Raw genomic sequence first — 23977 nt, forward strand, 5'->3', positions numbered from 1 at the left:
TAATATGATTGTTCAGAGTGCTTCAACCCTGGGTTTTCTCTTATTGATTGTCACAAGACCTGTACTTTCCACATTGTTTAGTTTTAATTTACAATTTCCAAACTCTTTATTTGGCTACACTCTCATCAATTGAATCTGTGAACTAAAATCAAATCATTTCCAAATCTAGTGTTTGTGGGATCGATAACTTGGCTTTCTTGAAGATCATTATATTACTTGGTAGACCACGTACACTTGCGTGTGCGCTTGGGAACTATCATATTTTTGGCGCCGCTACTGGGGACTTGTATTTTGGCAATTATTTATTTTAGTTTATATTTAGATTTATTTGATATTTTTATGCTTGGTCTCATTTTTGTGTTTACAGGAGACATGTTTCTAAGTTTATAAGCTGGCAAGGGATAGGGAGTTGGTAAAACCAAGCCCGGAACCCGAGCAACTTTACCATCAATACAAAAGAGAAGAAATCTTTCTCCATACAATTTCTTCAATACATGAAGGACAAGAGAATATTGTTCCTATTACTGAACAACAAGTAGCTGGCAGGAAGGTTAGGGAAGTGGCAATCCCACTTCCAACAAACTTGACTTCCCATTTCAAACACCGACAGTTGGGGGAAATTTTAAGTTGAAACACAATATGGTGAAGTTTCTTATTAGAAGTGGACTGTTTCCAGGGCTTTCACATGAGGATCCACAAGTCCACTTGCAGACCTTCATTGACATTACTGCTACATTCACTCTAACTAGGGTGACTCCAGACTATGTGAGGCTGACATGATTTTCCCATTCACTTTTAAGGGAAGCTAAAATGAGGTTGAATTTGAAGTAGGCCAATTTAATTACATCATGGGATGACTTAGCCAGAAAGTTCCTTATCAGATTTTTTCTATCAGGCAAGACTGCAAGACTTGCAGTGAAATACTGAGCTTTAAATAGAAGGCTGATGAAAACCTCTATCATGCTTGGGAATACTTAAAGGATCTTCTTCGGTAGTGTCCTCACCACCAACAGTCTAATGAGGTACTTGATTATATTTTTGTAGAAGCTCTTGATCACAATATAAATATTTTGCTAGATTCAGCCACAAGTGGTTAAGTGTTGGAGCTAACTTATAATAATCTATACACATTTCTGAACCACATTGCACAAGTAAATCAAGATTGGCATTCAGATTCTAGAAGTGCCATAAAAATAATTGGAGGTCTACCAATTCACAGCCTTATCAGCACAGGCTTCTGTACTACAGTATTTGATCAACACATTATTCAGTAGCATGAAGTTGGGAGTAGCACAACCTACAACCATAGTCAATGTCATCCAATAAGTGGATGATTGGTGTGAGGTAAGCAGAAATAGTGTCCTTACGTCTGCCATGTGTGCTTCAAATTCGGAATCTATGATGTATGTAGGTAATGCTCAAAGGCAAAATTATAGTAATGCCTACAACATGATGTGGCAGACCCAGCCACCAAATCAACGATGGAATAATTCATAGCCTCAGGAAAAATCTCAACTAGAAACAAGGAATTGATAAAATAGATCTTATCTTATCTTATCAAACACAGTTTGCTACAGACTTAAAGAATCAGCAAGCATTCACAAGAAGTTTAGAGTTGCAAATGGGCCAATTATCATAAGCACCTAATACTAGACCACAAGGTGGTTTTCCAACAGATACAGAAAATCTAAAGCAATTCATGGCAATTACCTTGAGCAGTGGTAAAGATATTCAAGGAGAATCTCTAAATGTAACAAAGGAGGTAGATGCTGATGTGGTAACCGAAGAGGTAAATGATAGAGTTGCTAAAAATTTAAGGAAGTCTGAGTACTTGAAAGAAAAGTTGTGAAACAAGAAGTGAACAAGACACTGCCACGACCTTTCCCTCAAAGGCAAATTAAAGCGAATGAGAATACACTATTTAAGAAGTTCTTTGATACATTCAGAGAGCTTCACATTAACTTACCTTTGTTAGATATTTTTAAAAGTATGCCCAAGTACACAAAGTACTTAAGGCATATGGTGGTTAAAAAGATAAAATTGCAAAATATGGGAGCAATAACACTCAATAAAGAGTGTAGCATTTGATGACTCAGAAAATCTCCAAGAAATTAAGAGATCAGGAGAAGTTTGTTATCCCAATCCAAGATATGAGTAAAGCGGTCCATGCACTGAGTGACTTAGGGTCAAGAATAAACTTGATACCCCTATCACTATTTAAAACATTGTTCTTGGAAGAGGCAAGACTGACCACCGTGGTATTACAGTTAGCAGACAGGTCATTCATACATTCGGGTGGAATAATTGAGGATGTCCTCGTAAAGGTTGGTAAATTTATTATACCTACTGACTTTATTATTCTTGATTTTGAGGTAGATAAACAGGTACCAATCATCTTAGGAAATCCACTTTTAGCAACCAAAGAAGCGTTAATTGTTGTTAGAGAAGACATGCTCAAAATAAGGGTAGAGGATCAAGAGGTGGTGTTTGATGTATACAAAGCACCCGCAATTATGGCCCAAGTTAAATCTTTGTGTATGATCAATGTTATTAAAGAGGACAAGTGTGAGATGGCTAGTCCAAAAAATACCTCTTTAAACAACTTGATTGAGCAGTCAAAGACTCTTATCTCTTAAGCCTGGCATGATGGAAGTTGATGAGCCTGAAAAGGATAAAGTTGAAAAACCTACTGCTCTTGAGAATTCACAACCAAAAGGGGTGAAAAGGATAAGAATATGACTTCCAAGTGTGAGAAAAAAGATAAAGGAATATGGTTGAGTAGAGCTGGGTCGTGCCGCAATACTTAATCAGGCGCTTCTTAGGAGACAACATAAGTTAATTAGGTATGTTTTCTTTTTAGTTTTAGGCTTGTAGTTCTTAATTCATGTAGTTATTGTTTTTGGTTGAGTCACAGATTGATGGGAAGTTTGAGTACCATAAACTTAAGCTAAGATACATGGTAAAGACTGAGTGTGGGGTACCATGGATCTCATTTATGAGTGAACATGCTACTAGCTAGAGTATTTTTATCTTTTACTTTCAAATTCACTTTGGGGAAAAAGTAGATGTTTAAGTGTGGGGTGGAGAAAATCCCAAATTATGGGTCTAATTAAAAAAATTTCAGGATAGGATAAGAATAAGTGAGATATTATTGTTGGTGCTATTTTTGATTAGATGATAGAAGTGGGTTTGTTGGTAAAATTATGTTGATTGAGTGAATTTCTATTTTTGAGACTCTTAGGCTCGTGTTTATGACTCTTGTACTTATTGGCTTAATTTCGAATTCATGCTATTATTTGATTGGGAGTCTGTGAAGATCCTATTGATTTGAGCATGTGCCATGTGTGATGTAAGGTGTTTGTATATTCCTTGTTGCATGATATGACTATAACTTGCCCAGTGTGTGTGTAAAGCAAAATAAAGAGTGTGGGTTTAAAAGATGATTTAGGCATTTCTTTGATGGCCTTATTCTATACCTTCTATTTGTCCTACCCATTGTGCATTATCCTAGTTAACCCCCATTGAGCCTTTAGCCTTTTCTTTGGTAGATTCATATGTAGCCTAATCCCCTTCTTTGATAGACCATAATTTGATCCAAAAAGCTCCTAAGTGCTATAATGAAAACAAAAAGAAATAACTGAAAAAGAAGTTTGCAAAATTGTAGAAGAAAAAAGGTAAAATTAATGTTCCAAGGTAATAGTTATTGGTGTTAATAATTGATGTGTGGTGGATCTGTGTGATATAATTTATGATGGAATATTGCTATGATTGTGAAAACAAAAGGAGAAAGAAACTTGATTCTTGTGGTAGTAAACTAGGTGTTCACTAAGTGTTTGTGAAAATACTTAAAAGAGATGGGGCAAACACAAAAGGTATAGATGAATGAATAAGTGTAGTTTGGTTGTTGGAGAGTAATTTTAAATGTATAATGTAGTGTATTAAAGTACTTAGAGAGGTTAGTCACTATTCCCAAATAGTTTCTACCTGTCCCTTAGCCTATATTACAACACGAAAAAGTCCTAATTGATCTTAAGCTTTACATTCAACTATTAGTGGAGCATTACACTAAGGAAAACCTATGGTTCATTGTGTGTAACTTGTGAATTCTTTGTGAGAGTGAGCGTAATTTGATTCTTGTACCCATCATGTTCTAAATTGCTTAATTGTGAGTGATTATGGGCAACTCTCTTATTGTGAGGGATATGTTTGATGAATATGGGTGATTTTTACGATATATTTGATTGAATGATATCTATTATTTTGCCAACTTGGTGAGTAAATTCTTGAGGCTAGGATGTTTTGGAGTAGTGTTATTAGCTTTCCATTGTGTTTGTAACATGCTTAGTATAGTAACTTGCATTCCGTGTTGTCATTGTAGTACTAGCTTGAGTGTCTTGTAAGTATTAGAAGAGCAGAATCTCCGTCTTATTAGGTTTATAGTAAAAAGTTGTTCAAGCACGGACAAGGCTTTGATTGTGGAGTGGTGATGTTGGTTGTATTTATGCATTCTAGCATCACTATTCTAGCCTTTTTAGCCTTTTTTGAGGATGATTCATGTGATATATGGGTTTATAATGATATAAATATGTATCATAGTGTTAAATCAAGTGTTTATGATGTTAAAAGTGAGTTTTAAACAAGTTTGTACCTAAAAGATTCATTTAGAGTTCAACCCAGAAAACTAGTGTTACTAGCTTGAGCTAGGTGCTTGTCTAGTTGATTTTGATGGATTCTATTGTGTTTAAAGTTTTTAAATGTTTTTAGTGTGTAAATATATGTGATAAAACTTGTTGATAATGCTCAAGGGTCTATTGGTTTAAGCCAAGGGTCAAAACAATGAGTTAAAGATCAAAGTGAAATTAGCCTATGTGTTTCTAGTTCGTCGTGTTGGATGGTATGTTGTTTTGATCTTTAAATTGTTGTTTTTATGCTATAGGATGGTTTTTAAATGTATTATGATGATATATGACGTATATACAAGCTTCAAATCAAGTGGGAACTCAAATAGGCTCGGAATGTCTCAACGAAGGCACAATACGCAGATTGACGCACTTTGGACCCTTGTAATGTCTTGGGCGCATGTAGACTGTACGAGTGGAAAATGGAAGAATTCAAAACACCATTAGATTCAGAAGAAGACCTAAATAGTTACCATATTTGGCACGGTGGTCCTAAAGGAGATTAGCCCATGACGCAGGATCATTTCGGTGCTCCCTTTCCTTAGAAAAATTCTGAACAATAAATTCCAGAGAGGTAGGGCGATTTGGAGGCGACGCCTCACCTGGAGCGGGGCTCTACCTAGGGCTCCACCCCACCCAGTACGGCTCTCAATAACTGAAGGTTTTCTGATCCAACACAGAAAGGGCTTACTCCTAGACTATAAATACATGTTGTATCATGTTTTTACACATCTTTTAGCATATTTTCCTGAGCCGCTACAACTTCTTCATTAGGTTTTTATTATTTTTATTTAGTTCATTCATGTTTTTAGTTGTTAATTACTATTTTGTGATTACGATTATGACTATGTTGGCTAAACACTCTTTCTAGGGTTGAATCCAAGAGGCAGACCCAGCCACCAAATCAACCATGGAACGCACCATAGCCTCAGGCCAAATAAAATCAGTCAACTAGCAACATGAAAGAGATGATAAAACAAATCTTAGCTAATCAGAAATAGTTTGCTACAGACTTAAAGAATCAACAAGTGTCTATGTAATGCCCCAAGTCTCTACCCAGATGCTACACGGTGCTCATAATCTCAAATGATCATAAGCTAACCCATGACTGGTACCTGTTGTAATAACTGAAAAATAATAATATTGAAATATGTGAAAATTAGGCAGAAAATATTTCATATGGTTCAATACTATAATAAATGTGATTTTAGTATAGTAATACCAAAACTGATCCATCTGTCTGAAACTACTCTAGTCCGAAAAGCCTCTAAAATGTCTGAAATGTAAAGTTGATGGGACAAGTCGCTAACTAACTCCGAATAATAAAATAAACTAAAATACTGAAATAAATCATGTCCTCAAACTATGAGGACTCACCACTAAATCTGAATACTGAAGACATGATCTGCTAAGAGTGCTCGGGAGCCCGTGCGTCTGAACCTATGATATAAAATATCATAGCGCAAGAGAAAAGTATGCATTAGTAATTTGAATGTACTGGTATACTAAGTGAGGTAGGTAAAATGCATGGGTTCATATGCCCGAACAATACTGACTGAATAACATGATTATAACTGGATAAGAGTACATGCATAAATACATAACTGTAACTGAGATCATGGTAACACTGAAAACTGAGTTGGAATACTGATTAACTAATATCTGAGTATACTAATACTAAATTACTGATAACTGAATGACTGTATCTTATAGTCCTAATTATGTGGAACTATACTGAGTTTTGTACTGAGCTGAGTGATTGTGTCTGACAGCCCTGAATCTGTAGAACTGAACTGAGTTTTATACTAAGACTGAATCTGAAACTGAGACTGTGGGAGGTAATCATCAAACCGACATGCCCCTTTCTACATAGATTGGGGTCCAACTTGTAACCCCAATTGGAAGGGTGTCAATATCGTGCCACGAGTAAAGACAAGCTATGAGTTAACTCTCTCGAATAAGAAGATCTTTCAACAACCCTCGCTGGAAGGAAAACTCGAATGAGATGATTCAACCCTCATAATATCTGGCAGGGAGATATCTCAACCTACACTGGCTACGTAGTTCTGTAACTTAGGCATTGCTACTAAGGGTCAAACCCTCTGCTAGTAGGAATGCCCCCATCCCTGGGTTAACTCAGTGCTGAATCCTACTCCTATATGAATAGACACTGAACTGATATCCTAATTCATACTAGGCTTGACTGGACTGTTACTGATTATATTGTCTAACTGAACTGAACTGAGTTTATTGAGTTTCATTGAGTGATGGAATACTACAAAATTCTATTAACTAACTAAATTTACTAAGGTCTGACCTGAATACTGAACTGGATTGGACTAAGAGTACTACTGATTGTGACATGACTGAGGTTATTCTATATCTGACACTGGCTATAGGTAAACAGCAAAATTGTCGGGTATTAAATACCACCCCCAGAACTCAACAGCATAAAAATTAAAGCATCACATGATCTTGTATAGCATAAAATTCACACTTGTTCATAATGTATCTATAGAGACATTTAATCAAATACTTGCATGGTATAAATTGCACATAAGCTAGCATAACATGATTTCTTTCTCTTATTAGTTCACATGAAAAATTCATCAAGCACTTGGTGAGCATAATATATGCACATAATAAGAGGGCATCAGAATTTACTTCTAATTTCATAATTTCAAGGGGTTTAACATGGATTCATACGAATCTACACACATAATACCCAATTCCACCTAAAACGTATAATAAATCATAAAATAGAAATCTAATTCAAATAATAATCATCAATACACTTTAATTCCAATCATGAAAGTCATAAATTCCAACTACTTGAAGTTTAAAAGTGTTTCTTGCACTCCAAGGGTGGTAGGAACCCTTGGATGAACACTTCACATGCCTTAGTTGGTAAATTCTTAAAGAATAATGGTAGAAACCTTGAGTCTTGGATCTTGAATGTGATGAAAAAGGGTTTGTTCTTGATAACTTCTAGAGAGAATGCGTATATTTTGCCTCTTGAATGGCTTAATGATATATTTTTTGGGGGCTGTTTTAAGGTGGGAAAAGACCCATTTACCGCTCTAGACATCTGTTTAAAAGACTAAAATTTGAACCATCGACAAGAAGGCGACACGCCACGTCATTGGCATCGACGCGATGACCAACGTGCTGCCTTGACTCTGCGTTGAATCACTGGAAATTGTCATTGGAAGCCAAGGAAGATATTTATCGATGTGATGGCCGATGCACCATGCCAAGTTTGCTTCCATACACTATTTTTGATTCCTAAATGTGGTTCAAACGAGGTCCAAAAATCTAAAAATAATCTGGATTACCTACTAACATGTCTAATCATGAATCAACCTAAACATTAACATTTTAAGGTCATAGATGTCTTGAAATAGCATTGCCAACGTACGAAGGTGAAAATAATACTAATTCTTAATACTTAGATAGAATTTTTCAAGTCTGGGACCTCTTAGAAAGCTTTTAGGGACTGAGTTAAGCTTAGGATTTTGCAGGATCTTACAATATCTCCCCCTTGGGAACATATATTCTCAAATGAGACTGACTAAGCTGATAATACTGATAGACTGGATTTAGACACTGGACATGTAAAATTGAAGCATGATTTCGTGACTGAGATTACTGATATATAGAATTATCATACTGAACATGCATATTTGATGCATGCGTACATAGCTGAACATGATTCATGAATACAAGATTGGGATTTTTGATAAGCTGAGTTTATATACTGATCAAGCATATCTGATGCATGGGTACATGACTGAACATATTTGTGAATGCTTGACTGAGTATGCAATGTTAATTGATACCAAGTTGGTAGCTATATCTAAACATGAGACTGAGTAAGTTTAAGAAAAAACTGTTTCCTTGGGCTGAGTCTGAGTTTCCATAAAATAGGTGAGGATACTTGGTTCGCATATTTGCTTCCGCTTCCCAAGTAGCTCCCTCAACGGGCCAATTTTGCCAAAGAACTTTAACTAGAGGGACTTCTTTGTTCCTCAGTCTGTGAATCTATTAATCAAGGATTTCGACTGGGATCTCCTCATAAGAGAGGTTGTTCTGAATATCCATGCCCTCTATAAGGACTAAGACTGCTGGGTCACCTATGCATTTCTTAAGAAAGCAGTTATGGAAAACTGGATGCACTGAAGCTAAGTCTGAAGGTAACTTAATCTCATAAGCTACCATTCTGAAATGGCCGAGAATTCGGTAAGGACTGATATATCGGGGACTGAGTTTCCCTTTATTACCAAACCTCTTCACTCTTTTTATAGGAGATATTTTTAAATACAAAAAGTCACCAAACTCAAACTTGAGATCCTTTCTGCATACATCTGGATACGATTTTTGTCAGCTCTGAGCTATCTTAACCCTTTCCCTAATCAACTGAACTTTCTCTAAGGTATCAAATACCAAGTCAGGCTCTACGTCTACGGCCTCACCCACTTCAAACCAACCAATAAGAGATCTACACCTTCTTCCATAAAGTGCCTCAAATGGAGCCATCTGAATGCTGGAATGATAGTTCTTGTTATATGGAAATTCAATCAAAGTCAAGTGGTCATCTCTACTAACTTTAAAGTCAATCGCACACGCTCATAGCATATCTTCTAAAGCCTGAATGACCCTTTATGCTTGACCATCTATCTAAGGATAAAAGGCTATACTGAGGTGAACTCGGGTACCAATACCTTTTTGGAATACGTTATAGAAATAAGAGGTGAACTGGGTATCTCTATCTGAGATAATGGACAAAGAAACACCGTATAATCTGACCAACTTCCTGATATAGAGTTTGGCGTAATCCTCGGTTGAAAAAGAGGTATGGACTGGTAGGAAATAAGTAGATTTGGTCATCCTATCTACGATGATCCAAACTTAATTATGCTGGAAATGAGTACGAGGAAAACTTATCACAAAATCCCTGTTTACTTCTTCCCACTTCCATACTGAACTTCTTCATGGACCCACTAGGTTTTTTATGCTCAATTTTAACCTACTAACATGTTGAGCACTTATCCATAAACTCTATAATATTTCTCTTCATCCCACTCCATCAATAGATTTCTCACAAATCATGGTACATCTTAGTGACCCCTGGATAAATAGAGTAGCACACAGCGTACCCCTCTGCAACAATTCTCTGCCTCAAGTCATCTACACCTAGCAGACATAGCCGACCCTGACAACAAAAAACACTATCTCCCCCTTGGGAGAAAACTTCTACCTTCTGATCTTTAACTAATTCCTTTAACTTGACTAGACTGGGATCCCTATCCTTCTTTTCCTTTACCTCAAAAACTAGGGATGATTCTAAACTACTCTACTGCCGTACACTACCTTTTGACAAATCGACTAAGCAAACACCTAGTCGGGCAAGCTAATGAACATTCTGAGCTAACTTCTTCTTACCATACTCTACATGAGCAATACTGCCCATAGACATCCTACAGAGAGTATCAGCCACTACATTGGCTTTACCCAGATGATACTGGACACTTATGTTGTAGTCTTTCAACAACTCCAACCACCTTCTCTGATGGAGGTGTAAATCTTTCTGAGAGAACACATATGGTCTATGAACACAATAATGTGCAAACCGTACAAATAGTGCCTCTAAATTTTAAGGCAAAAACTACTGTTGCTAACTCAAGATCATGAGTAGGATAGTTCTTTTCATGGGGCTTAAGCTGTCTAGAGGCATAGGATATGACCTTACTTCTCTACATTAAAACAGTACCCAAACTGACTCTGGAGGCATCACAATATACCACAAACCCATCTGAACCATCTGGTAAGGTCAAAATTGAAGATGTAGTGAGTAAACTCTTCAACTCCTGAAAACTCTTTTCACAAGACACAAACTTACTCATCTTTGCTCTGCTATTTGCTACTACATGCGGGGCATATCTGGATAACTGAGTAAACTTAAGAGAATACTCTTGTATTGTCATCTGACCACAGGAATTTGACTTTCTTCTGAGTCAATCTAGACATAGGGGATGTAATAGATAAAAATCCCTCAACAAACTGTCGGTAATAGCCATCCAAGCCTAAGAAACACTTGACATCTAATGGAGAGATGGGTCTAGTCCAGTTTCTTATTGTTTCGGTGTTTTAGGGATCAACTCTAATGCCATCACCGAAAATGATATGGCAAAGAAAGCTACTGACCTTAGCATAAATTTGGACTTACTAAATTTGGCCAATAGATGATGGTTTCTGAGAGTCTGCAACACTATTCTGAAATGGTCTGCATGATCAAGCTCACTGTGAGAGTAGACAAGAATGTCATCTATGAGTACTATGAAAAACATGTCCAAGTACTGCTTAAAAACACGGTTCATCAAGTTCATGAAGGCTGCTGGGGCAATGGTAAGACCAAAGGATATGACTAAGAATTTAAAGTTACCATATCGAGTTCTGAAGGTTGTCTATGGGTTGTCACATTCTCTGACTCTGAGCTGATGATAGCCTGATCTAAGGTCTCTCTTAGAAAAGTAACAGGCACCCTGAAGTTGGTAAAAAACGTCATCAATTATGGGAAGTGGATACTAGTTCTTGACCATGACTTTATTTAGCTCACGGTAATTAATACACATTTTGAGAGAACCATCTTTATCATTCACAAATAAAATTAGTGCACCCCACAGGAACACACTAGGTCTGAAGAATCCCTTATCTAGGATATCCTTCAACTGTTGCTTTAATTTTCAAAGTTTTGTAGGTTCTATTCTGTATGGTGATATAGATATGGGTTGAGTATTTGGAAGAAGGTCTATTCCAAAGTTGATTTCCCTTTTGGGAGGAACTCTGGGAAGATCTTCGGGAAACACATTTGGGAATTGACATGCTACTAACACTAATTCAAGAGTAGCGGTTTGCAAAATAGAAATGAGATGGTAAACACATCCCGTAGATATCATCTCTCTCGCCCGAAGGTAAGAAACAACTAACCCCTAAGTAATGAAGTATTACCCCTCCACTCTAGGATGGGTTTATTCAGAAACTATAATTAGACAATTTTGTTTCTGTAGTCGACTAAGGCATACCAGGAATGAAGCCAAACCATATCGAGAATGACATATAAATCAGTTATCACTAATTTTACTAAGAATTTTAAAGTGACTTTCTAAGATATCATAATCGGTCAGTTTCTATATACCCTCCTAGTCATGATGGATTTACCCACTGGGGTAGAGACTGAGAAAGGCTCTTCTAGAATTTTGGGACTTACTCCAAAATCAACTTCTATATATGGAGTAACAAAGGAAAAAGAAGCTCTTAGATCTAGCGAAGCATAGATATGTCAATAAAAAACTTATAACGTACCAGTGACCACATCAGGAGAAATTTCCACCCTGTCAGGACTAAAAAGTATAGAGTCTGTTTGGGAGCTGCCCAATAGTGGCACCCCACCAATTCGAGCGACTGGACTAAGGACACTATCTGACCCTATGGCCTAGCTTACCACATCCAAAACACATATCTCTTCTAGTACTGCAGATACCCTGGTGGTTTCTGCCACTCTTCTGACAAAGAGGATTGGTACGATCACTGTTAACACTACCCTAAGGTTTAGGGCTTGATGCCCTATCTCTGTTGTTGTCTCTGAATTTCAGCACAGGAGCACTGACTGAGGACAAAGCTAGAACTGAGGATTTTAGGTGGAACTGAGAATGATTCCTGCCCTTTGACTTAGGATGAGCAAAACTAAAACTACCTATTCTCACTCTCTTGTTATACCTCTCCCTCTCTTTATTCTTAACCACCTCTACCTACTAAGCATGGACCATGAGCCTGGATATGTCTATCTCCTTAATCAACATTGCGGACTTACACTCTTTGACCACATTATCAGGCACCTCAGACACACACTTACTCATCTCGCTCTGCTATTTGCTACTACATGTGGGTCATATCTGGCTAACTAAGTAAACTTGAGAGAATACGATTGTACTGTTATATTTCCCTACTTCAGGTTTATAAATACCAAAACCTTTGCTTCTCTCAACTCTAGTGGGAAAAACCTATCAAGAAATGGAACTGTAAATTCCTCCCATTCTATAGGCCCAACATCTGTGGGCCTCTCTGCTTTTCCACTATTTAAACCATGAATGTGCCATATCCTTTAACTCATATGTGGCCAACTCAGCGCCCTCAACAGCAGTCACCCTCATAATATCATTAACTTTCTGCACCTGATCAAGAATCTCCTGAGGGTCCTTATCTGACTTAGACTCAGTAAAAGATAGAGGGTTCATTCGGGTGAAATCCCAAATTCTAGTAGCAGCAGTATTGGCCACTGGGTTGGCCGGAACAGCTACTGGACCTTTATTTTGGGCTTCCATAGAATGAGGTAGGGTAGTGAAAGTTGCTCTGAACTCAGTGTGGGAGACATGTTCATCCAGAGGATCAGGCTGGACGGGCTGGGCTTTGGGTTAGTCTCCTGTTCCTCTTCCCTTAGTCCTCTTTGGAGTCATATTCAGTAAATAAAAGAGAAACTTGGATTAGATAGAGAATTTAACTAGAGCTCATGCTCACTCGGACGACATAAAGACTAAAAGAAGGGAAACTTTTCCTAAAACAGACTTGAGATTTCAAAGACCTTTCTGGAATGCCTACTAAAAATGAGAGGTGAACTGGGTACCTCTATCTGAGATAATGGACAGCAGAACACCGTGCAATCTGAAAAAATCCCTGATATAGAGTTTGGCATAATCCTCGGCTGAATAAAAGGTATGGACTGGTAGGAAATAAGCTGATTTGGTTATCCTATCTACGATGTCCCAAACTGAATCATTCTGGCAATAAGTACGAGGCAAACTCATCAAAAAATCCATGTTCACTTCCTCCCCCTTCCAAGTGGGAATACTGAACTCCTACATGGACCCACTAGGCTATTGATGCTTAATTTTAACCTGCCAACATATTGAGCACTTAGCCATGAACTCTGCAATATCATTCTTCATCCCACTCCCCTAATAGATCTCCCGCAAATCACGGTACATCTTAGTGGCCCCTGGATAAATAGAGAAACGCGTGCCATGCGCCTCAACAAAAATTTGTTGCCTTAAGTCATCTATACCTGGCACACATAGCCAACCCTGATAGCGCAACATACTATCTCCCTCTTAGGAGAAAACCTCTATCTTATTATCCCTGACTGATTCCTTTAACTTGACTAGACTGGGATCCCTATCTTACATTTCCTGCTCCTCGAAAACTAGGGATTATTGTAAAATATTTTGCACCCATACACTATCTTCTGATGAATCAACTAAGCGAACACCTAGTCGGTCAAGCGGATGAACTACCTGAGCTAACTTATTTTTACCATCCTCCACATGAGCAACGCTACCCATAGACATCCTACTGAGAATATTAGCCACTAAATTGGATTTACCTAGATGATATAGGATACTCATGTCGTAGTCTTTCAATATCTCCAACCACCTTTTCTGACAGAGGTTTAAATCTTTTTGAGTGAACATACACCGTAGGCTCTTATGGTCAATGAACACATCAATGTGCACACCATACAAATATTTCCTCTAAATCCTTAAGGGAAAAACTACTGTTACTAACACAAGATTATGAGTAGGATAGCTCTTTTCATGGGGCTTAAGCTATCTAGAGGCGTAGGCTATGTCCTAACCTCTCTACATCAAAATATATCCCAAACTGGCTCTAGAGGCATCACAATATACCACAAACCCATTTGAACAATTTGGTAGGGTCAAAACTGGAGCAGTTGTGAGTCGAGTCTCAACTCTTTAAAACATTTTTCACAAGAATCTGACCACTGGAATTTGACTTTCTTCTAAGTCAATCTAGACATAGGGGATATAATAGATGAAAATCCCTCAACAAACCATCGGTATAGCTAGCCAAGCCCAAGAAACTCTTGATATCTGATGGAGAGATGGGTCTAAGCCACTTTCTCACTGCTTCAGTCTTTTGGGGATCAACTTTAATGCCATTATCGGAAATGATATAGCCAAGGAAAGAAACTGACCTTAGCCAAAATTCACACTTACTGAATTTGGCGAATAGCTAACGGTTTTTGAGAGTTTTCCATACTATTCTGACATGGACTGCATGATCATGCTCACTGCGGGAGTATACAAGAATGTCATCTATAACGACTATGAAGAACATGTCCAAGTACTGCTTGAACACATGGTTTATCAAGTCTATGAAGGCTGTTGGGGCATTGTTAAGGCCAAAGGACATGACTAAGAATTCAAAGTGACCATACTGAGTTCTGAAGGCTTTCTTTGGGATGTCAAATTCTCTGACTCTGAGCTGATAATAGCCTAATTTGAGGTCTATCTTAGAAAAGTAAATGGCACCCTAAAGTTGAACAAACAAGTCATTGACTTTGGAAAGTGGATAGTAGTTCTAGAACGTGATTTTATTTAGCTGATGGTAATCAATAAATATTTTAAGAGAACTATCTCTCTTACGCACTAATAAAACTGGTGCACTCTATGGGGATACACTAGGTCTGATGAATCCCTTATCTAGGAGATCCTTCAACTGTTCTTTTAATTCTTTCAGTTCTGCTGGTGCCATTCTGTATAGCGGAATAGATATGGGTTGAGATCAAGAAGAAGGTCTATTCTAAATTCGATTTCCCTTTCGGGAGGAACACCAAAAATATCTTCGGGAAACTCATCTGGGAATTTACATGCTACTAACACTGATTCAAGAGTAGGGATTTCTGAACTAGAAACCTGGAATCAAACGAGATGGTAAACACATCCATTACATATCATCTTTCTCGACCAAAGGTAAAAAACAAGCTGACCTTTAAGTGTTGAAATATTACCCCTCCACTCTAGGATAGGTTTATTTGTAAATCGAAACTAGAAAATTCTATTTCTGTTGTCTACTGAGGTATAGCAGGAATAAATCAAATCCATGTAAAGAATGACATCAAAATCGGTCATCTCTAATTCGACTAAGTCTGTTGAAGTGACTTTCTTAGATATCATAACTAGGAAGTTCTTGTATACCCTCCTGGCTATGATGGATTTACCCACTAGGGTAGAGACTGAGAAAGGCTCTATTAGAATTTTAGGACTGACTCTGAAATCAACTAATATATAAAGAGTAATAAAGGGCAAAGAAGCTCCTGGATCTAGAAAAGCATAGACATATAAATGTAAAACTTATATCATACCAGTGACCATATCAGGAGAACTTTCCTCATCCTGTCGGGACTGAAAAGCATAGAGTTTTTTTGGGCACTGCCTTCTTGTAGCACTGTATGCGGCACCCTGCTATTTCAGGTGACTGGACTTAGCTGGAGAATGATTATACTGACTCTGAGAACCCACCTGAGGACACTGTCTAACCCTGTGGCTTGGCTTGCCATATCTGAAACACACATCACTGCCAACTATGTAGATACCCTGGTGGTTTCTGCTATACTTCTGACAAAGGGGATTGGTTAGAGAATTACTAACACTACCCTAGGGTTTAGGGCCTTACGCCCTATATCTGTTGCCGTCTCAAAATTTTGGCATAGGAGTACTAGCTTAGGATAGAGCCGGAGCTTAGGATTTTAGATGGAACTGAAAATGATTCTCATACTCTAACTTAGGATGAGCGAAACTAAAAATACCTATTCTCGCTCTCTTGTTTCTCACTGCTTCAGTCTATTGGGGATCAACTCTAATTCCATTATCGAATATAATATGGACAAGAAAAGCTACTGACCTTAGCCAAAATTCACACTTACTTAATTTGGAGAATAACTGATGGTTTCTTAGAATCTGCCATACTATTCTGAAATGGTTTACATGATCATGATCACTATAGGAGTAGACAAGAATGTCATTGATAAAGACTATGATCAACATTTCCAAGTACTGTCTGAACACACGGTTCATCAAGTTCATGAACGCTGTTGGGGCATTGGTAAGACCAAAGGACATGACTAAGAATTTGAAGTAACCATATCAAGTTCTAACAGCTATCTTTAGGATGTCACATTCTCTGACTCTGAGATGATGATAGCTTGATCTGAGATATATCTTAGAAAAGTAACTGGAACCCTGAAGTTGGTCAAACAAGTCATCAATTTTGGGAAGTGAATACTAGTTCTAGACTATGATTTTATTTAGCTGACGATAATCAATAAATGTTTGAAGAGAACCATTTTTTATATGCACGAATAAAACTGGTATGCTCTATGAGGACACATTTGGTCTGATAAATCCCTTATCTAGGAGATCCTTCAACTGTTCTTTTAATTTTCTGAGTTCTGCAGGTGTCATTCTGTATAGTAAAATAGATATGGGTTGAGTATTTAGAAGAAGGTCTATTTTGAAGTGGATTTCCCTTTCGGGAGGAACACCGAGAAGATCTTCGGGAAACACATCTGGGAATTCACATGCTACTGACACTGATTCAAGAGTATGGGTTTCTAAACTAGAGACCTGGACTCAAACAAGATAGTAAACACATTTATTAGATATCATCTTTCTTGCTCGAAGGTAAGAAATAAGCTGGCCCGTAAGTACTGAAGTATTACCCCTCCACTCTAGGATAGGTTCATTCAGAAACCAAAACTAGATAATTATATTTCTTTAGTCAACTGATGCATAGAAGGAATATAGCCAATCCATGTCAAGAATGACATCGAAATTGGTCATCTCTAATTTGACTAAGTCTACTGAAGTGACTTTCTTAGATATCATAACCGGGTTGTTCCTTTATACCCGCTTGGCTATGATGGATTTACCCATTAGGGTAGAGAATGACAAAGGATCTACTAGAATTTTGGGACTAACTCCGAAAATAACTACTATATATAGAGTAACAAAGGATAAAGAAGCTACTGGATCTAGCAATGCATAGACATTTAAATGGAAAACTTTTAACTTACTAGTGAGTACAACAGAAGAACTTTCTTGATCCTGTTGGGACTAAAGAACATAGATTTTTTTTTGGGCGCTACCCTCTGGTGGCACTGTATGCAGCACCCTATTTATTCGGGTAATATAACTTAGCTAAGGGATGGTTATACTGACTCTGAAAACCCACATGAGGATACTACTTGACCTTATGGCCTGGCTTGCCATATCTAAAACACACATCACTGCTAGCTCTACAGATACCCTGGTGGTTTTTGCCACACTACTGACAAAGGGGATTGGTTGGAGAACTGCTAATACTACTCTGAGGTTTAGGGACTTATGCCCTATCTCTGTTGCTATCTCTAAATTTTAGCACAGGAGAACTAGCTGAGTATGGAGCTGGAACTGAGGATTTCGGGTGGAACTGAGAATGATTCCTACCCTCTGACTTAGGCTGAGCGAAACTAAAACTACTTGCTTTTTCTCTCTTGTTCTCTCTCTCTCTCTCTTTCTTTACTCTTAGCCTCCTCTATCTGTTGAGCTTACACCATGATCCTAGATATATCCATCTTCTTAATCAACATTATGGTCCTACACACTTTGACCATACTATTAGACACCCTAGACACGTTCATCGAGAGCATCTGGCTGGACGGACTGGGGTTATGGCTAGTCTTCCATTCCTCTTCCCTTATTTCTTTTTGGAGGTATATTCTGTGAATAGAAGAGAAACTAGGATTAGATAGAGAGTTTAACTGGAGCTCATGCTCACTCTCACGACAATAATACTAAAATAAGGAAAACATCTCATAGCCTCCTGTCTAAAAGTTTGGCGCACTACACCCCTATGCATAAGATTCTACTAGATACGACTTTTAGACTTCCTAGGATACTATTTAACCTTAGTCTCTGATACCAAGTTTTTAATGCCCCGTGTCTGTACTAGAATGCTACACGGTGCTCAAAATCCCAAAGGACTACAAGCAAACCCATGACTGGTACCTACAGTAATAACTAAATAATAATAATACAGAAATATGAGAAAATTTGGAGATAAACATGCCATAAGGTTTAATAATGAAATAAATCTTATTTTGGTATAGTAATACCAAAACTAATACATCTGTATTAAACTACTCTAGTCTAAAAAGCCTCTAAACAATCTGAAATGTGGAGTTGATGGGGCAGGTCCCCAACTAACCTCAACTATTGAAATAAACTAAAATGTTGAAATAATAATTATGTCCTCAAACTATGAGGACTCACCACTAACTTTAACTGCTAAAGATTGAAACTGCTAAGGGTGCTCGGGAGCCCATGCATCTGAACCTATGATATAAAGTATCATAGCGCAAGAAAAATATATGTGTCAGTACTTTAAATATACTAGTATACTAAGTGAGGTAGGATTAAATGCATGGGTTCATATGAATGAACAATACTGACTGAATAACATGAGTATAACTGGATGAGAGTACATGCATGAATACGTAACTGTAACTAAGATCACGATAACACTAAATACTAAGTTAAAATACCAATGAAGTGATATCTGAGTATACCAATACTGAATTACTGATAATTGAATGACTGTATCTGATAGTCCTAATTCTCTGGAATATAGTGATTCCGTACAGAGCTAAGTGACTGTGTTTGACAGTCCTGAATCATTAGAACTGAACTGAGTTCTATATTGAGACTAATTCTAAAACTAAGACTGTGGGAGGTAATCATCTAACCGACATGCCCCTTTTTACATATATTGAGGTCCAATCGGTAACCCTAGTTATAAGGGTTCCAATACCATGCCACGAGTAAAGATAAGATGTGAGTTAACCCTCTCTAACAAGAAGCTCTTTCGTCAACCCTCTCTCACAGGAAAACTCGAATGAGATATTTCAACCCTCATAATATATGATAGGAAGATATCTCAACCTACATTAGCTATGTAGTTCTGTAATGCAGGGATTGCTATTAAGGGTCAAACCCTCTACTGGCTGGAATTCCCCCATCCCTTAGTTTATTTAGTGCTGAATCCTACTCCCATCTGAATAGACACTAAACTGATTTCTTAGTTCATACTAGGCTTGACTGGACTATTACTGATTATACTCTCTAATTGAACTGAACTGAGTTCACTGAGTTCCGTTGACTAATGGAATACTACTGAATTCTATTAACTAACTGAATTTTTTGAGGTCTTAACTGAATACTGAACTTGACTGAACTAATACAGAGTCTAATTACTTTTTCTGAGTCATATAACTGACTGAGAGTACTACTGATTGTGTCATCACTAAGATTATTCTGTATCTGACACTGGCTCTAGGTAAATCGCTAAATTGTCGGGTATTAAATACCCCTAGGACATGATAGCATAAAAAGTAAAGAATCACATGATCTTGTATAGCATAAAATGCACACATGTTCATAATGTATCTTTAGAGACATCTTATCAAACACTTGCATTGTATAACCTGCACATAAGCCAGAATAACAAGATTTCTTTCCCTTATTAGTTCACATAAACAATTCATTAAACACTTGGTGAGTATAATATATGCACATAATAAGAGGGAAGCATAATATACTTCCAATTTCATAGTTTCAAGGGGTTTAACATAGATTCATATGAATCTACACACATAATAACAAATTCCATATGAAATATATAATAAATCATGAAATAGAAATATAATTAAAATATTAATCATGAATACACTTTCCAATCATGGAAGTCATAAATTCCATCTACTTGAAGTTTAAAAGAGTTTCTTGGACTCCAAGGGTGGAAAGAGCCCTTGGATAAACACTTCAGATACCTTAGTTGGTAAATTCTTAAAGAATAATGGTTGAATCCTTGAGTCTTGGATCTTGAATGTAATGAACTAGGGTTTGTTCTTGATAAATTCTAAAGAGAATAAGTATATTTTGCCTTTGAAATGATATGTTTTTAGGGCTAATATAAGGTGGGAAAAGACCCATTTACCCCTCTAGATGCAGGTTTAAAAGACTAAAAGTTGAACCATCGACGAGCAGGCCGATGTGCTGTATTATTAGTACCGATGCGATGAACAATGCACCACGTCGAGTCTACGTTGGTTCACTATAAATTGCCATTGAAAGCCAAGGAAAATATTGATCAACACGATGGCTAACACACCGCACTGAGATCGCATCAATACTCTATTTTAGATTCCCAAACGTGGTTCAACTGAGGTCCAAAAAATCACAAACTCGTCCGAGAACACCTACTGACATTCTTGATCATGAATCAACCTAAATATTGATATTTTAAGGTCATAGAGGTTGTGAAATAGTATTTCCAAATTACGAAGGACAAAATAATACTAAGTCTGAATACTTAGCTAGAATTTTCTAAGTCTGGGACCCCTTAGCAAGCTTTTAGAGACTGAGTTAAGCTTAGGATTTTGTGGGATCTTACAGTCTACAAGAACTTTAGAGTTTAAAATAGGCCAATTATCACAAGGACTTAATACTAGACCATAGGGTGGTTTGCTAGAAGATATAACAAATCCAAAGCAAGTCATAGAAATCACCTTGAGTAGTGGTAAAGAGCTTCAAAGAGAACCTCTAAAGGTAACAAAGAAGGTAGATGCTGACGTGGTGAACCAACAGGTAAACCATAGAGTTGCTGAAAATTCAAGGAAGCCTGAGTACTTGAAAGAAAAAGTTGTTGAACCATAAGTGAAGAAGACACTGCCACTACCCTTTCCTTAAAGGCAAATTAAAGCAAAGGAGGATGCACTATTTAAGAAGTTCTTTGATACATTTAGAGAGCTTCATATTAACTTACATTTATAGATTTTTTGTAGAGTATGCCCAAGTACACAAAGTACTTGAGATATGTGGTGGCTAAAAAGGTAAAATTGCAAGATATGGGAGCAATAACACTCACTGAAGAGTGTAGCATTGTAATAACTCAGAAAATCCCCAAGAAATTGAGAGATCAGGGAAAGTTTGAAATCCTAATCCAAGTTGGGAGTAAAGAGGTCCATGCCTTGAGTTACTTAGGAGAAAGCATAAACTTGATGCCCTTATCACTATTTAAAATATTGGGCTTGCGAGAGCCAAAACAAAGCACTGTGGTGTTATAGTTGGCAGATGGGTCATTCATATATCTGGATGGAATAATAGAGTATGTCCTTATAAAGATTAGTAAATTCATTATACCTGTTGACTTTATTATTCTTGATTTTAAGGAAGATAAACTGGTACCAATTGTTTTAGGACATTTATTTTTGAGCAACTAGAGGAGCGTTAATTAATGTTAGAGAAGGTATACTCAAAATGAGGGTAGAGGATGAAGAGGCGGTGTTTGATGTATACAAAGCACCCGCAATTACGTCCCAGGTTAAAGATTTATATATAATTAATTTTATTAAAAAGGACAAGTGAGGGGTGGCTAGTCCAAAAAAGACCTATTCAAATGACCTGATTGAGCAGCCTAAGACTGTATCTCTTAAGCTTGACATGATAGAAGTTAATGAGCCTGAAAAGGCTAAAGTTGAAAAACCTGCTGCTCTTGGGAATTCATACCAAAAGGGGTGAAAAGGATAAGAAGATGGCCTACAAGTATGAGGAAAAAGATGAAGGAATATGGTTGAGTAGAGTTGGGTCGTGCCGTGACACTAAATCACGAGCTTCTTAGGAGGCAACCCAAGTTAATTATGTATGTATTCTTTTTAGTTTTAGTTTTATAGTTTTTACTTCACGTAGTTGTTGTTTTTGGTTGAGTCACAGGTTGATGGGAAGTCTGAGTACCATAAACTTGAGCTATGATAATGGCAAAGACTGAGTGTGAGGTCCTATGGATCTTATATATGAGTGAAGATGCTATAACCTAGGCCTAGAGGCCTCAAGGAGTATTTCTATCTTTTACTTTTAAATTCACTTTAGGGATAAAGTAGATTTTTATGTGTGGTGTGGGTAAATTCCCAAATTATGGCTCAAATTAAAAAAAAAATAGGATAGGATAAGAATAAGTAAGATATTCTTGCTGGTGCTATTTTTGATTGCATGATGCGAGTGGGTTTATTGGTAAAAGCATGTTGATTGAGTGAATTGATATTTTTTAGACTCTTAGGCTTATGTTTATGACTTTTGTACTTGTTGGCTTAATTTTAAATTCACGCTATTATTTGGTTGGGAGTCTATGAAGATCCTATTGAGTTGAGCATGTGCCATGTGTGATGTGAGGTATTTGTATATTCCTTATTTCTTGTGATGTCTAGAACTTACCCAGTGTGTGTGTAAAGCAAAATAAAGAGTCTACATTTAGGAGATTATTTTGGCATTTCTTTGATAGCCTTATTCTATATCTTATATTTGTCCTACCCATTGTTCATTATCCTAGTTAACCCCCATTGATCCTTTAGCCTTTTCTTTGGTAGATTCATATGTAGCCTAATCCCCTTCTTTTATAAACCATAATTTGATACAAAAAGCTCCTAAGTGCTTTAATAAAAAAAATAATTGAAAAAAGATTTCGAGAAATTGAAAAAGAAAAAGGTGAAATTGATGCTCCAAGGTAATAGTTATGGGTGTTAATAATCGATGTGTGGTGTATGGGTGTGATATATTTTATGCTAGAATATTGCCATGATTGTGAAAAAAAAAGAAAAAAATTGATTCTTGTGGTAGTAACTAGGTGTCCACCAAGTATTTGTGAAAATGCTTAAAAGAGATGGGGCAAAAACAAAAGGTATGGATGAATGAATGCGTAGTTTGGTTGTTAGAGAGTGATTTTAAATTTATAATGTAGTGTATTAAAGCGCTTAGAGAGGTTAGTAATTATTCCCAAATAGTTCCTATCCATCTCTTAGCCTACATTACAACCTGAAAAAGTCCTAATTGATCTTAAGCTTTACATTCGACTATTAGTAGAGGATTACACTATAGGAAAGCCTATCGTTCATTGTGTGTAATTTGTGAATTCTTTGTGAGAGTGAGTGTAATTTAATTCTTGTACCCATCATGTTCTAAATTGCTTAATTATGAGTGATTATAGGTAACTCTCTAATTGTGAAGGCATATATTTAATGAATATGGGTGATTTGTATGATGTGTTTGATTGAATGATGTGCATGATCTTTCTAACTTGATGAGTAAATTCTTGAGGCTAGGATGTTTTGGAGTAGTGTTCATAAGCTTTCAATTGTGTTTGTAACATGCTTAGTATGGTAACTTACGTTCCGTGTAGTCATTGTAGTACTAGCTTGAATGTCTTACATGTAGTAGAAATATATAATATACATCTCATCATATTTATAGTAAAGATTTGTATGAGGAGTAACAAGGCTTTAAGTGTGGGGTGGAGATGTTGGGTGTATTTATGCATTCTTGCATCCCTATTCTAGCATTTTTAGCCTTGTTTTG

At 37.0% G+C, this 23977-nt stretch overlaps 1 non-coding gene across 1 annotated transcript; it reads right to left on the minus strand.

Annotated features, from left to right (window-relative positions):
- Nucleotides 1-906: 906 nt before the first annotated feature.
- LOC124886831 lies at nucleotides 907-1016 on the minus strand. Its single transcript, XR_007044238.1, has one exon. It is a non-coding gene; the product is annotated as a small nucleolar RNA R71 (small nucleolar RNA).
- Between the last annotated feature and the right edge of the window lie 22961 nt (nucleotides 1017-23977).

The sequence above is a fragment of the Capsicum annuum genome, chromosome 8 (assembly GCF_002878395.1).
Source record: "Capsicum annuum cultivar UCD-10X-F1 chromosome 8, UCD10Xv1.1, whole genome shotgun sequence".
Taxonomy (NCBI): Eukaryota; Viridiplantae; Streptophyta; class Magnoliopsida; order Solanales; family Solanaceae; genus Capsicum; species Capsicum annuum.